Here is a 17188-nt window from a genome sequence, read left to right as displayed (position 1 = left end):
TGGAAGTATTAATGAAGCTCATTTTTGGCTCCCTTTAAATACAAACGATTCTGATTCAGAAGAGGACTTTTGCACACTTTGTTTACAAGATCTCAAGAGATATTTTAGCTAGAAAATAGTCTCCAAAGCTAGATTTGTTCTCCAAGTGGTGTGAATTTCTTGTGAGCTTTTCTCTTGTGGTTGAAAGTTTCATTAGTGTAGCTTTGTTGAGGGTTATCTGAGTGATTGTAAAACTTCTTAGCTTGACTAAGTGAGGCTTAGGGCAAGGAGGAAGTGCTCCCCTCATTGTACATCTAGTTGATCATCTTTCATCAAAGAGAAGTTGCTCAACCTAGTGATTGGTCTTCAAGTTTGAGGAAAGCTTGGTAGACAATCGATTTGATATTCTATCTTATTCTTTTTGTTTAATAAAATTCTCATTGCTTATCTATACTTGTTTTTCGAATCAATATTGCTCTATTCTTCTAATCTACTTGATTGATTATTACTAGAAAAGAAGGTAAATTTTTATTAAGCAAAAATTACATAAATTTGATTAAGATTTTAATCAACCTAATTCACCCCCCCTCTTAGGTTGTCTTTGGGCCTTACAGAGGTACCTAAGGCTCTTGTGGTCTAACTAAACCTCGAAGGTCATACCGTATAAGTAGTGTCTCCACTTTTTCAGAGCGAAGACAACGGCGGCTAACTCAAGATCGTGGGTTGGGTAGTTCTGCTCGTGGAGTTTCAACTTTCTAGAGGCAAAAGATATCATATTCCGGTTCTGCATTAAAACGCATCCCAAGCCTTCTCGCGACGCATCGGTATAAACGGCAAACCCGTCTACTCCGTTAGGCAAGACTAGAACTGGAGCCATGGTCAATCTTTTCTTTAACTCTTTGAAATTTGTCTCACATCGAGCATTCCATACGAACCGACCATGTTTCTTTGTCAGGTCGATTAAAGGACCGGCTAGTTTGGAGAAATCTTTAATGAAACGCCGGTAGTACCCAGCCAGCCCTAGAAAACTACGAATCTCCGTGGGATTTTCTGGCCGTTTCCAATTGGTCACAGCCTCTACTTTCGCCGGGTCAACCGAGATGCCCTCATGAGAAATTACGTGCCCTAAGAAAGAAATTTTCTCCAGCCAAAACTCACACTTACTGAACTTGGCGTATAACCGATACTCTCTTAGGGTTTGCAAACCAATTCTTAGGTGTTGTTCATGCTCCTCGCGAGTTTTGGAGTAGACCAAGATGTCATCAATAAAAACAACGACAAATCGGTCCAAGTAGGGCTTAAAAACCCTATGCATTAGATCCATGAAGGCGGCAGGAGCATTGGTTAGTCCAAAAGGCATAACTGCGAACTCGTAATGCCCATATCTCGAATTGAAAGCAGTTTTCGGAATATTCTCTTTCCTAATCAACAACTGGTAATACCCTTGGCGGAGGTCCAGTTTTGAGAAGACCACTGCTCCATGCAACTGGTCGAACAACTCATCAATGTGGGGCAGTGGATACTTATTTTTAACCGTGATATTGTTCAGGCCCTGATAGTTGATACACATCCTCAAACTTCCGTCCTTTTTCTTTACAAACAACATAGGGGCTCCCTAAGGAGACCCACTCTCTTGAATGAACCCCTGCTCCAAAAGGACTTCTAATTGCAACTTCAACTCCTTAAGTTCAGCAGGGGCCGTCCGATATGGGATTTTTGAGATAGGCGAGGTTCCCGGTAATAGGTCGATCTTGAATTCTATCTCTCTCTCCGGAGGTAGGGCTACTAACTCATCAGGGAATACATCCGAAAATTCCCGTACTATGTGCACATCCTCTACCTTCAATTTATCTGTGGGGGTGTTGATTAGAAAGGCTAAAAATCCTTGTGCCCCTTTACTTAGCAATTTTCTAGCCCGAATGCCTGAAATCAATGCAGATGAGGCTAACCTACCTCTTATATCCAATCTTAGGGTCGCCTCTCCAGGAATGCGGAATTCTACCATCTTCTTCTTACAATCTAGTTAGGCGTTATACCTGGCTAACCAGTCCATGCCCAAGATCACGTCATACCCCTTAATGGACAGGCTTATCAAATCCCCTAACTTCCTCTCTCCTACCCAAACCTCGCAGTCCTTATACACCATACTAGTAACCAAGCAATAATCCCCCATAGGCATACTAACTTCTAGGTCGTAAGGTGAACTAGCAGGCTTTATGTCATTGCCACACATGAAATTAGGGTTAACAAAGGAATGGGTGGCACCGGGATCTACTAAAACCTTTGTAAAGCGGTGGAATACAGGGATCGTACCTTCTACGACCTCAGAGGAATCTGGGACCTGTTGAGGCTCTAACGAGTACACTCGAGCTGGCACCTTAGGTTTCGTCCCATCTCCCTTAGCTGGTCCAGCGTTGGTCTTTGACGGTGGTTGACTTCCTTTTCCATCTTGTTTTAGGATTGGGCAGGTGGCAAGCTAGTGGTCTGCACTTTCGCAACGCAGACATTTCCCATCTTTCTTCCAGCAGTTGTCCTCAGAATGATTTGGCTTCCCGCAGTACCCACAAGGTCCACGAGACGCCGAACCTGAACCCCTCTGGAAATTTCCTCCCTGGCCTCTCCCAGTTGGGCCACCCCTGGACGGAGCCCCTCTGCCTACTCCCGACTGTCGTCCCCCTCCGGTTCCCCGTCCGAACTAGGGAGGGGTACCCTTATCCCCCTGCCCTGAACTGCTCCCAGGAAAGCCTCGCTTCTTTGCCTGGAAGTTTCTTAATTGGAGCCTAGCGTTTTCCACCCGTTGGGCTTTCTCCACGGCCTCGCTAAAAGCATTAATCTGGGCCACCGCGAGGTCCTTCTGAATTTCTACATTCAAGCCCTGGATAAAGCGCCTTGTTCGCCGTTGCTCGGTCATGATCAGCTCGGGGGCAAATTTGGATAGGCGGGTGAACTGACTCTCGTATTCCGCTACAGACTGGGCCCCTTGGTGAAGTCGGATAAACTCATCTTCCTTCCATTCCTGGACTAGAGGAGGGAAGAATTTAGCGTTGAACTCTCGCATGAAATTCACCCAAGTCCGGAGCGTTTGCTCCCGTTCCCACTTCTGCCGGATGACGTTCCACCAAGAACGGGCCGCCCCTTCTAGTTAGAAGACGGCGAAGGTCACCTGCCTTTACTCGGTGTAGTGCAAGGCAGCAAAAATATCCACCATTTTCTCTAGCCATCTTTCGGCTATATCTGGATCGGGCTCCCCAATGAACTTTGGTGGGGCAAACTTCTGAAATCTCTCGAGAGCCCTGTCCTCGCTCTCCACGTGGTTGCCAGGGTTCCCAAGGTTGGGATTAGGGTTTTGACCCTGTTGCTGCACCACTTGGGCCAGTAAATTAGTCATTTGTTGCATAGCAACAGCTATTTGAACGTTGGGGTCAACCCTAGGTTCAGGGTTGGGCCCAGACGAAGTTTCCCCAATGCCCCCATCCGACGTGGGTTGCCTACTCCCGTGCCCACGCCCTCTTCCACTACGTGTGCCTTTCATAGAATCTATTCAATCTAGACAAATTTAACTAGAACAATAAAATAACAATACATGTACATAAGAAATCATAAACTTTTACAATAAAGCATATACACATTTCAAAGCAAAGTCACCAAAACAAAGTCAAACAAGGCACATATTAACAGTCAGTCAAGTATAACAAAGACAATCCACAAGGGAACGGCATCATCAACAGTAGTATATACATCGCTAGTCCAAACGTACAAAAATGGCTAGCTAAAGTTCTTTTCCAGGTCTACCATTCCCTATCCATCCTATACACAATAGTCAAAACCATCCAAAATCCTAAGACTAACGGCTCAGTCCGTCGTCGGGCTAGTGGACCCACCCGACGGGGTGGATTCACCTCCAACCTCGCCCCCCGCACACGAAGCCTCGTCACTCTCCTCCTCGAGCAAATCGTCGCAAAGGTTCAAAATCGACTCGACTCGAACCCTAACTTTCCTAGTTCTCTTAGTCATACGCTCACGTGCCTCTCCAAGTTGGGCGCAAAGGTCGTCCACCCTATCTTGACCTTCGATAACGTCGTACTCTAGCTCCTTGATTCGCTCGGCTTGTTTCTCGTTAGCTGTCCTTAGTTGGTTCACTTCGGCCTCAAGCCTAGCGTTATCCCTCGCCAACTCCTTTCGTTCCTCTACCACAGCCAACACTAAGGTGTTAGGGTAGGCGTAAGTGTGACGGCACTCACAACGTCGGAGGCGGTTAGCCGGACTCCAACGTACGACGGCCTCTCTTGGCCGAATCTGGTACTTAATCGTCGGAAGCACTCCACGGGGTCGCTCACCAGTAGGGCTACCACTAGGCCCACTATGCCCGTCCATCCTACACCAAAAGAGTAAATAATCATAAATAATCTTAAGGGACACAATCAAAGTAATCCTCAAGTCGAGCATTTCTAACACGCCCAGGCCAATTCAAACCTAGGCTCTGATACTACCTGTGACAGCCCCACCTTCCCCTTAGGTAAACCAAAGAGGTTAGCGGACTGCCTTTCCAACTCTCGCCAGGACTAACGGTGCAGTTAAACACAATCTAAAAGGTTCTGAAAAAATAAAAGCGCGCTCAAACAAGTCAAAATCGCAAAATAGCCAAACGAAAATCAAAATCGTCGATGAATAGTGGGTGCCATGTCATATAACTCAGAAAACATTTCCAAACCAAATAGGACACATAAACAGGGTTAAACAGTGTTATACACATACGTTTGTAATTTACAAAACAAAAGGAAGATAATTAGATCAAAATACATTTAGGGTTTTTCCAACTATCGAGGAGCTTTACAAAATATATTAAAACTAGCTCAACTCATGCTTCAAAACATCATAGTCCCCAAAAGTGGTTCCCTGTAAGGAAAACAAAATTTAATGGAGTAAGCTTACGCCCAGTGAGGTACACTCATGCAGATCAGTAAAATTCACAAAGCACATAGTTGCTCAGTCCAAACGTTCAACAAGTAATCTGAACTAACATTACATTTAAATTCAATAAAAGGATACGGACGGCTCTCAAGAGCCCTTATCCTCGCTTGCCGTACTTGATCTCGCCCCGTTGACCCTCCGTCAACGCTTAAAGAAGTAACCAATACCGTAGACCCCATTTTCTTCACTTTCCATCCACCTCACATACCCCTACTGGGCCCGAACTCCAAACAGTAGAAAATTAGCAATACTCGAGTATACCGGAATCGAGAGTCTCATACTACAAGATTCCATATAACAGTCCCCATGGCTCGTCAATTTTCACGACCAAGCCCTTGCCGGCTCGATTCAATTGACCACCAATGGGGTTGAGCTCATTGAGAACAGTAATGGCCGTTGGCTACTCGTCCAAACGACACCAATTCCAATATTTCACATACCATTCAAGTAACGCAGTAAACAGTCATATGTAAGACATAAAGGGTGAGAGTGATCAAGTACACCCTCGCTTGAACCAATTTCAACGTTGCAAATAAGCATTCAAGGCATCAATTTCAAGTGTAACAAAGCCACATAGTAACAAGCAAGTGAGTGGTACACTCACCAAGCAAGCAAATGAAATTTCATAAACTTCCGCCCAAAGAGCGTCTTGAATCACCGTCACGCCCTAAAACATTCAAACAAGCACAATGAGACTCGAATACGAGTCATAAACTGAATCCACATACTACCAAAAATAAGGCTCTATTAGAACATATAAATACCAAAGTAAGCTAGGGAAAGTCCGGAAATGAAAGTTAAGCCCTAAAGCCCAAAAATAGTTTTGATGTTATTTAGCGTATTGGACACAACCGGCGCTACAATTATCGGATGAATGTGATATTTATACCACTTCGAAGATAAGACAGAGGGCTACAATGTTGAAGAAGGCCACTCAATCCAGTTTGTAGTGAAACTAGGTCAAAATTTCAATGTACCAAACCAGAACCGCAAAAACAGGTTAGCGAACCGCATTCTGGTTAAATAACCATAATTCAGGTTACCAAAGTCCAATTCAAGTGATTCCAAATCCATCCGAAAGCTAAAATACCAGGCTATATTTCTTAAGAAGACATTGACAACCAAATCAGTAGTATTCCCGGTCAAACTAACCAATTACAGAAGCGGATTATCAGTTTCGGATAGAAACAGGGCAGCAGGGGTATTTCGGTCTTTTCAAAGGCTACACTGCTCCGATTGAGCTGAAGTTTTGTAGGCAACTATAAAACATCATACGCTACAACTTTCATGTTTTAACCCAAGGCTAATTCGGCCTCTAACTTGGAGAAACAGTACCGGACAGAATGGGGTTAATTGAAACCCTAATTCCGAAATTTCCTTTCAAAGCGCAAATAGCCACAATTTATGCACTATAGCTTCATTCTAAACCATTCCCAACCATCATCCATGACCAACCAATACTAAACATATAAAAATAGAAAAAATCATGGATAAATATAAAATTCACCAATTTCTACCAAAAGTCAAGAAATAACACATCAAACCATCTCTTTAACTCACATAAGCCAATAATTACACATTATTGAGAAGAAAAGAGACGTTCCTTAGCTACTCACCTTACCAACTCAAGAAAGGAAGCACTTAGCACCTTGGTCTCCCAAATCACTTCACAACCAACCTTAATACCACTAAACTAAGAGGTTTTATGGAGGAAATCCAAATTTAATCGGTTGAAGTTGAGGATTGAGCAAGATTAGAAGCAAGAAAGTTGGGAGTTTTCTCTTCTCTTCCCCTTGAAGATAGCCTACCAAGAAGCTTGCAAATGAGGATGATTTTTGGGTAATTTTTTATTTAATTGGTAAAGTAGTGAATAGTGGTCAAAGTCAAGAATTAACCACCAAGTGACACTTGTCACTACCATTAATGCATAGCTATCCTTTTGTCTCTCCAACTCTCATCCATTGGGTATCCTCTAATTATCTCTTAACACCTGCTAAAATAAACCCGGTATCTAACACTTAACCTAACTGGCCGAATTTTACCGAACTTTCCGCACTAACGGGTCCCACGTCCGGTATACGCTCTTAATTTCTCAAAAACTAACCGATACTAGAAAAATCATTTAAAAACTATATTTACTCATAAAAATTATCTAGAAAATTTTCCTAATAAAGAAAATACAGAAAAGCATGCAATTTAATAGAATAAAACCAAAAAAATAAGAAAATTTACGGGGTCTCACAACTTTCATGTTGCAAAATTAATGACCTATTTTCAAAATCATTTTAATACTCCTGCGGAGGCAAGATTGGATGATCTCAGTCCCCAAAACTTGATTATTTTTTCCATAATTTCGAATCTGTTGGTGCCTACTGATGGTCATAGGACTGATGCCAACAAAATGAAACTTTATCTGTTCTACTGCTTTCTTGAAAAAATCAGAATTGATTTTGGCTTTGTCATGTGCAAATTTTTGCTCAAAATCAGCACTGATAGCCGTAGGAAACTTTCCTATGAAAAATTTTTTACTCCTATCTTTGCTCACTTTGAAATTCCCTTCACTAAAAAATCACCAAAAGAAAGTGCATCAACTGTTTTTTCCAAGCCTTATTTTGAAAGGAAAAATCTGTAATTTTTTTAGGGTCATTGGTGCTACAAAGAAACTGTTTCGAAGTCTAGGAGAAAGAATTTTCATGAAACTCCTGTCACCCCTAGGACTCCTCGAGATCAGTCCATGTATGTATCATCTTTCACTATCCATCCTAGAAAGTCAGCCACTAAGTCCTCTTCATCCAACTCTGAGGTCATTTCTTTGCTTGAGAACCTCAAACAACACATCCTACTTCTTGAAGATGGCCTGATGATGACCATGTCATCCAAACAACAAGCAACCTTCATTGACAAAAGAAATCTGCTTATGCCTCCCATTCCTCAAGAAAATGAAAATGCACACCGAAAGGTGCCACGAACTGTGCCAACTACTGAAACTACTCCAGAATACCATGCCTCCAGTTTTCAGCCACAGGACAAGGGAAAGGCTCCAGCAACTGAAAAAGAAACTGATGATGATGATGATGATGACACTGAAGAGGAAGAAGATCCTGCTCAGTTTCGCCTAGCAAGAAGAAGACCTGGATCCTCCAAAATCACCATTTAGGCACTTCATGATTAGGATGGTAGTTCATAATAGGCTTTTGGCATCTTCTGTATTTTAAACATTTCGTGTGTTCTGTACTAAAGATTCTATTTCCCTTCCTCTGCTAGTCTGTAAAAACTATTTGGTTATCTTTTGTGGTTTGAATTAATGTTATTTTTTATGGATTATCCCTTTGTCATGGATTATCCCTTCTGCCTAACTCTGTTTGGCCTCAAATTTCTGATATTGACTGCTGTTGATAATTGCTGGTTGCTGCCTCTAATATGGACTGCTGTGTTTTGGATTCTAGTTTTTTTACTGATAATGGTTGATAATTGTTGATTGTATTATTGATTGATTACTAGCCTTTAATTGATCTAATGATGACAAAAGGGGGGAGAAATGGATATTGGTCTCTAAATGGATACTGGTCTCTAATGAGGTCAAGTGTAATAAAGGGAAGTCACTCTAAGGGGGAGTATTCACACATAAGAGGACATCATTCTGAGGGGGAGTATTCACTCCTCGAAATGCATTAAGTAAGGGGGAGTTGTGCCTAAATTATTTTTCTCCATCCATTGTTTTGTCATCATCAAAAAGGGGGAGATTGTTTATCTCAGTCCGTAACTTTTGATGTGATGTTACTAATGTTCCCTAAATAGACCTTTTTTGAAATGGAGCAAAATAGGGTCAAAGATTAAGCACAAAGGATGCTGAAACTACTGTCGGACGCACAAGAAGACTGGATCGACTGTCCGATAACCTTTGCACAACTTCGGACGCATGAAGAACTTCACCCTCGAACGTCCAAAGATATTGAATCATTCCTTCTAAGCTCACTGATCTCGATCGGACGGACATTATCAGAGCACCGGACGTCCGACAAACGTTGCGACACTTCAGACACAAAACATTAGAAGCACTGGACGTCCGAAGAGAATTGAAGAAGAATTCTCAGTTTCACCCCCTACCCTTGGACGCATACATTGAAGGTACCGGACGTCCAAAATAATTAAAGAAAAATTCTTGAGCTCACTACCTACGATCGGACGCAAGAAAGTGGTTTACTGGACGTCCGACACTACCAACGGCTAGTTGACTCTTCAGGTGCCTTTTGTCCTTTGGAAGCATTAATTGAGGAACTTTTTGGTCCCATATAAATAGGACAAAGTCAACCACTCCCAAGAACTTTGCACATTGAGACTACATCATATCTAAAGTGATTCAAGTGCAAGAATACTCTTAAAAGAAGATTTGTACTCTTAGTTGTGTAATTTTTGATTAATTCTTCAAGTGTGTTTCAGTTACTTACTAAGTGCAGTTTTGTGAGGGTTATCTGAGTGATAGTAAAACTTCCTTAGTTGACCAAGTGTGACTTGGGGCAAGGAGGAAGTGATCTTTCCCTTGTACACAAGAGATTGGTTGTAAGTTGATCAATTTGAAGAAGCTTGCTCTATAAAGTGACATTCAAACTCAAGAGGAGTTTGTATTTGGTTTGATACTTTATCTCTTTTACTTTATGTTTTGATATATAAATTGCTCATCTCTTCTACTCATAAGCACTTGTGCTTTCTCATTCATTGCTCCATTGTGTGATCTTTTAGAAAAAAGAGGGCAAGTACTCAAAAAGTGACTCATAACTTGGCCAGTTTTTAACCTACCTAATTCACCCCCCTCTTAGGTTGTTTTTTATCCTTACAGTGTCCATGTTTAAGAAGTATCACCCAGACCCTTCTCATATCTTGCAACCGAAAAATATTGAAATTGATAAGGCGCTGACCTATGAGGAGAAACCGGTAAAGTGCCTAGATCGTAAGGTGAAAGAATTGAGGAACAAGCGGATTTCGTTGGTGAAAGTTCTCTGGAGGAACCATGGACTAGAGGAAGCAACCTGGGAAGTTGAAAAAGAAATTCGAGAAAAATATCCAGACTTATTCTCAAATCAAGGTAAAATTTCGAGAACGAAATTCTCTTAAGGGGGAGAGGATATGAGGACTCGTAATTTATTTTATTTTATTTATTTATTTTATCAATTTATTCACTTATTTATTGGTTTACTCCAAAATAGTTATTTTCATGATTTATTACCCAATTATTAATTAGTTATACTATCGTTACAAGAATTTCTTAGAAATTTCGCTTTATCGCGCGCGAGTCAGAAGTTCGCGTTTTCGCGTGCGCAACTAATTGAAGAACTTTAGAAAATTATTGTTAGACTACTAAGAGTGGATAATAATAGTGTTTAAGGAAGTGCATTAGAGATTTAGTGCACAAGTGAAACAAACCCGAGAGAAAACAGGCACGAAACGCGTGCATACGCGCACTATTGAGAGTTGACTTTTGTGCCAAAATTTGAACTACAACTATCAAGCTTCCAAGAGAAGCTTCACCATCAGCACAATCTCTCTCTTTTTTCACCCTTGCTGACCGAAACTCCAAAGGAAGAAGAAGAGCCAAACCCTTCATCATATCACTTCATTTCTTGCACCTTTTCACTCCAAATTCATCACACAAACTCACAACAACTTGGAGAATCACTTGGACTAGGAAGAGAGCAACTTTCTCATGATTTCTTGGAGCTTTTGGTGACCCAAAATTTCTAATTTTTCATCATCCAAGAGGTGGTAATCATCTAACCTTTTAAACTTGGTTCTAGTGAGTTAAATTTGACTTGGAAGCTTGTAGCTTCATGTGAGTATCTTTATTTGGTTGAAAATCATTTGAGTAGGCTCTATGAAATCCCACAATGGACATGTTGGACTGATATGATGATTATGGATGTTATTTATGTTGATTAAGTGTTAAACAAGTAGAGATAAGTTGAAAAAGTGGAAAGAAAATCAAAGGAAAGTTGCATGAGAAGCTTAGCCGATTCTGCCCTATTCTTGTCGAGCCCTTGGTTCAATTTTTTTGTGATCAAATGGCCTTAAATTTGTTGTAGATATGTTGCATAGGTTGTGTGGAAAGTTTCCACAAAAAATTACTTGATTTAGTTAAGAAAAAGTTGAGTTTTGAACAAGAACAAACTGGAAATTCGCGTAACAGGGGTTATCTGGCAGTGAACTTTGAACGATCATAACTCTTTGCTCCGATGTCAAAATTAAGTGCTGTATGCGGCATTTGAAACTAGATTTTCCAGTTTTCTAATGATATAAAATGCATCCCCTGATTCAACTTGAGTGAGCCGTACCAGTTCTTTAAAATTACCTATCCTGTTTTACTGCTGTGCTCGAGAGTCAGTGATGAGCTGAGGGTTGTTGCTTGAATTTGAGCTAGCTACGAACTGAATTTCAAAATGCTTTCTTCTGATAATTCTATCCTATTGAATGTAGTTTCCAACGCCACCAACCATGCCCAATTCCAAGTTGAATTGACTGAATTATGGCCAAATTACAGAACTGCACCAGTGATAGAAAACCCTAATTTTGGCTAGCCGAATGGCTTAGATCGAATTGGGACTGGTTATTTTGAAACTTTTGGTGTCAATCACCTACCAAATGTATGTTGAATATTTCTTAGACTTTTTATTCATAAATGAACCATGTTTGAGATGATTTCATTGGCCAAAGGTTCGAAAAAGAAAAGCGGAAGCATGAAGACAGTTTTGTCTTCGGATTTCCTTAAACTTTGGTAGTTTAGTTAAATACCTTCCCTTGTGAATTTTTAAGCAAAATTTGGTAGAAGAGTAGTCCTCATATGTAAGTTGAATTGTCCCAATTTTGGTGTCATTCTAAGACTGTTTTGATGTACAAATAAGTTACCAAAGTTATTCTTCCAAATCTGGAAAATTGCCCAACAGTCCTCATTTTGAACCAACTTTGAGCTGCTATATCTTGCGCTCAAAACTCCGATTCTTGTTCTGTTTATTGTGTTTTAAACTTTGATTGTAACTCTAATTTAATTTCAAATTTTAGAGGCTAGTTCACTTTCTGTGAATTTTTCCGAATTTCCAAAGTTTGCTAGAAACCAACCCCGAATCTGTCTTGGAAGTGCAAGTCGGTAGCTTTAAACTGAAATTTGAGTGTCTTCCATTTAGAATCATGGAAAAGTGTCTTCTAGGAACTTTTAGTACTTTGAAACTAGTTTCCAACGGTGCCAAGTTTTTTAATTTTGGACCTACAGAGAGTGAGATAGGATTTTTCAAAGATTGCACCTCAAATCTGGAATTTCTGAACTTGAAGGGAATTAAGTTTTTAGAAACTCTCCATTACCCTTCGATATTGCTTGACCGTTTACACTTGGTTTCAAAGATGAAAATTAGTTTTTCCTTGTATTATTAATCTCCACTTTTGAGTCTCGATTTACGAGTAATTAAGGCTCTCTTTCATGATATTTTCTTAGGTTGTACAAGTGTACAATCTACCTTGTTAACTAGGGATTTATAAGGGATTGTGTGTGATAGTTAATTATTATTTGCTCAGGCACTCAAGAAGACCTTCAAGAGGATCTCACAGTGGATGCCTAAAACCCTTACTTGAACACTTGATTGTGCACCATTCTCTTATTTTGACTAGGTGAGTGTCAAGTGCATGTTCTGTTGCAATTATGTGAATTGCTTCTCATGAACTGAAAATTGATAACTACTGAGTCGAGTGTGTACTTTATCGTACTCGTTCTCATTTAAATGAATTGTAATTGAATTGCCTGAATTGAATTGGATTACCTAACTTGAATTGAATTGAATTACCTGACCTGAATTGAATTGAATTATATGCTATGACTGCATATGTCGCTAGAGTAAAACTCCTCGACCACACCTGACCTGGAGGACGCCCAAATTTCATCGACTGACCTTGGTCTCGAGCCGGCATAAGCTTGGTCGGGAACCTTGGTGAGCTATGAGAAAACCTGTATAAGATTCATCTATTGGAGAGATCTTTCTTGGCCTACTCGTGCAGTAGCGCCTTTATAGAAGTTCAGGCCCGATGGGGGTTTGTATGGTGGACGGACCTGGGAAGTTAGTGGAGATCTACGAACTTAAAATACCGACCCGGTTGACGGAGTGTCATCGCGGAAAAGTATTCGATCGAGGTTGGCAAAGCAAGTGGAAATTAGCTCCTGAGAGCTACCATATCCTTAAATTGTTTCTGTTTAAATTTCACTTGAATTGTTAATTATCCGAATATTACTGTTTTACTTGTTAAATGGGATTGTTACGTGGACAACGTGCTTGCATGTGTGTTTCTTGGCCTCACGAGCAATCGCTCACCCCGTAGATTTGTTTTCCTTAACAGGAGCGGAGATGGGGTGAAACTTGGAGAAACCTTTGGGATGAACTTTTGTATTAGGGTTTCGATTGTAATCGACTAGACATCTTTTGGCAGTTGTATATTTTGGAAAATTGATGTATTTTGAACTCGTGGTGTAAGATCGGATATTTATATATGGAAGCATCTGCACTTTCTTACTTTGTCTTGTCGCATTAGCTATTATTGTATTAAGTTTGAATTGAATTGTCTTGAGTCCTGACAAGAGTTGGGCAGGCATCCCGCGGATACCCTTGGGTTCGCCCTTGGGAGAAGTGGGGGTGTCACAGGAAAAACTAATGTTGTTACTGATACATTATAGCGTAGACATTCCTTGCTTACTCTACTTGATGCAGAGTTGTTAGGTTTTGAGTTAGTTAAGGAGTTAAACTCCAATGATCTGGATTTTTCAGTTATTTATTTGTCTTGTGGTTCAGCAACTCAAGGTAAATTCTATATCCTTGATGGATTTCTCTTTTATCTCAATCGATTGTGTATACCTAATTTTTCTATTCATTCTTTGCTTGTTGGGGAAGCACATGGAGGTGGTTTGATGGGGCACTTTGGCATGACCAAGACTTTAACTATCCTTCAAGAACACTTCCATTGACCAAGGATGAAAAGAGATGTGGAACGACTGGTAGCTAAGTGCATTACTAGTCACAAAGCTGAGTCAAAATTTTGACTTTATGGCCTTTATAGTCCTTTGCCTATACCTACGGAACCTTGGATTGATATTCCTATGAACTTTGTTTTGGGGTTACCTAGGTCAAGAAAGGATAATGATAGCATCTATGTTGTTGTTGATCGGTTTTCTAAAATGGTACATTTTATCCCGTGTCACAAAACGAATGATGCATCTCATATTGCTGATTTTTTTTCAAAGAGATCATTAGGTTGCATGGCATGCCTAGAACGATTGTCTCTGATAGGGATGTCAAATTCTTGAGTTATTTTTGGAAGACTTTGTGGGGAAAGTTGGGTACTAAATTGCTCTTTTCTACTACTAGTCACCCACAACTAATGGCCAAATTGAGGTTGTCAATCGCACACTTTGTTTACACTCTTACGTGCCATCATTAGAAAGAATATTAGGACTTGGGAAGAGTGCTTGCCTCATGTTGAGTTTGCATACAATCGAACTGTGCATAGTTCTACTCGTTTTTCACCATTTGAGATAGTCTACTAGATTTGTCACCTTTGCCTCAATCTGAGCGTGTTAACTTAGATGGTGGTAAGAAAGCAGATTTTGTGAAGAACTTGCATGAACGAGTTCGTGTGAATATTGAACAAAGGACGGCTCAAATTGCTCAATGAGTTAACAAAGGGTGACAACGCATGGTGTTTGAGCCTGGTGACTGGGTATGGTTGCATCTGCTCAAGGAAAGATTTCTTATACAAAGGCACAATAAGCTACTTCCACGAGGAGATGGACCGTTTCAAATCCTTAAGCGCATTAATGACAATGCCTATAAGCTTGATCTTCCTGGTGAGTATAATGTGAGTGCTACATTTAATGTATCTGACCTTTCTCCTTTTCTTGCAGATGATGAAGCTGATTTGAAGACAAATCCTTTTCAAGAGAAGAGGAATGATACAAGTCAAGCCATGCCATCGAACAAGATTCAAGTTCCACTAGGACCGGTTACATGAGCTCAAGCTAAGAGGCTGCGAGAGGCACTTCAAGGGCTGGTTCGTGGAGTTCAAAGTCAAGAGGTTGCTCCGAAAGCCATTGAAGGACTTGAGTATGATGATTTGAAGTTGGTCCATCTTGTGCAAGCAAAGGAAGGTCACGAAGGACCAAGTCCTAGTTGATACTCGACCTAGGGTTTGGGCAAATCCAATTTCTTGTGTAGTCAAGCCATGGTGATGGTTAGTTGTTTAGTTAGTTATTTGGAGTATTTTCTAGTCATGTTTTTGTCATTTCAATTAGGGAAATAATTCGGCCAGATTACATGCTCTTGAGAGTCGACTTTAAGTGTCCTGTTATTTAGGAAACTTTGTCTTTCCAAGTAACATTAGGGTTACCGTTTGTAAGGTTATAAATACTATCCTAAGTGTCGTTCTTTTAGACATTGAATAATATTCCAGATTTGAGAGTTTTCTTTCTCTTGGCTTTTACGAAAGCACCTTGAACATCTTAGAGGATTCCTTTGAGTGTTCTATGACTTATCAATCGAAGATCACGTTCGATTGTGGTGTCATCTACCTTATACCAAGGTTTGTTAACCACGTGATTAACGGGTCAAGGTCTTCCGCTTCCAAACTTTGGTACCAATTCTAGATCCTTGGGCTTCTCTCTTACGGGTTTCGGCACAAGATTCCTCCAAAGTTGTAAAACAAGTTCTCCAAGGTACTTTTTCAAGTTGAAATCATCAAAAGGTACTTTTTCAAGTTGTAAAACAAGTTCTCCAAAGTTCCAAACAATCATGTTAAAATTGTGTAACTTGTGTCTTGAAATAATCAAAAGGTACTTTTTCAAATTTCCATTGTTACTTTTGCAAAAACCAGCTGAAATTGATCTGTAAATGAGTTGAAAAGGCTATGTGAAAATTGAGCAAGTGGCAGTGCGTGTTGCACAATCACCTCAAGGAAATGTGGAGTAGGTCACGTAAGAACCCGGCGTTTCTCCTCTCCTGCTTTTTGTTTGTCTTTTTCTGTTCCAGCCAAAATGAGGGGTAAAAACGCGGACACCCTAGCCAAACTGGGTCATGTTTTCTGCTCAGAAAAATATGCTTGTTCATTTAATCATTTCCAATCTATTTTTGAATTACATCCAATGTTTTAATTGAATTTTGCTTGATTCATATTGATCTTAAATCATTACAACCTACAGATGCAACAAGCTAAAGAGAGCAAGGTCATCCTCAAAATTCTAAAAACACATTTGATGCGGATACGGGTGCGCAACAACTTCAACCTTGGGTCAATGATCCTTTGGTCAACATTGGTGGTCTGATGACAAGATCAAGATCCAAGAGGGTGAAGGAAGCTTTACAAGCCTTGATCATTCACCATACAAACAAGGAGCAAGCTAAGTTTGAAGATTTGGTGGACTATGAAGTTACCTTGTTCACTTGTACGTTTGAAGTGAAAGAATGATCTCATACTTGTTAGCTTAGTTAGTAGTTGTTTTAAAGCTGCCTAGTTTAGTAATCACGCAAAGAACATGTTGTCCTCTAGTTTTTAATCCTTAAAGTAGCTTAGCTAGTTGGTCATAAGCTTGCTTTAGTCAAGCACCAACATTATTTGTTCGTATTAAGTTGATTAGGGTTTTCCTAGTTGCACTTGGGCTTGGGCCGAGTTTAGCAAGGGAAATTCCAAGTCGGATTAGATTTTTGTTGGCAGCTTAGTTTAGGTCTTTTACAAGCCTATATAAGGCTTCTTGTCTTTCAAAATTAGGGACGGAATATTACAACCAAAAATCGTGAGAAATTTTCCTTCAAGTTCTTAATCGAACTTACTCTTGAATTCTTGAGTTCATAGCTTAGGATTCAAATCAGACTTTATCGATTAGTTTGTTCCCTAATCGTGGTGTCTCTTCATCCATCATTATTTGCTTAAGATTGTTGATTACCTTCATGTGTCAGAGGTCTTAAGTTCATGAGAACAATCGAGTTCAATTTCCATTGGGAGAAAAGATCCAACTCTGATATTACAAAGTTGGGAGGTTCTAGGAGGGTCTTCCCCTAGGATTGCTCATCAACATTAAAACTAAATAAACGAACACACTAAAAACATGTAAATAAAATACTTATCGAGATTATTTAAAAATAATATTTAAAATAATTATTGTAGCACTTTTGTCATGTGATGCATGTGATGTATATTGAGAATATAAAAAAGTGGATAGAAA

The sequence above is a fragment of the Coffea eugenioides genome, chromosome 5, assembly GCF_003713205.1.
Source record: "Coffea eugenioides isolate CCC68of chromosome 5, Ceug_1.0, whole genome shotgun sequence".
NCBI lineage: Eukaryota > Viridiplantae > Streptophyta > Magnoliopsida > Gentianales > Rubiaceae > Coffea > Coffea eugenioides.
This window is presented reverse-complemented; position numbering follows the sequence as displayed.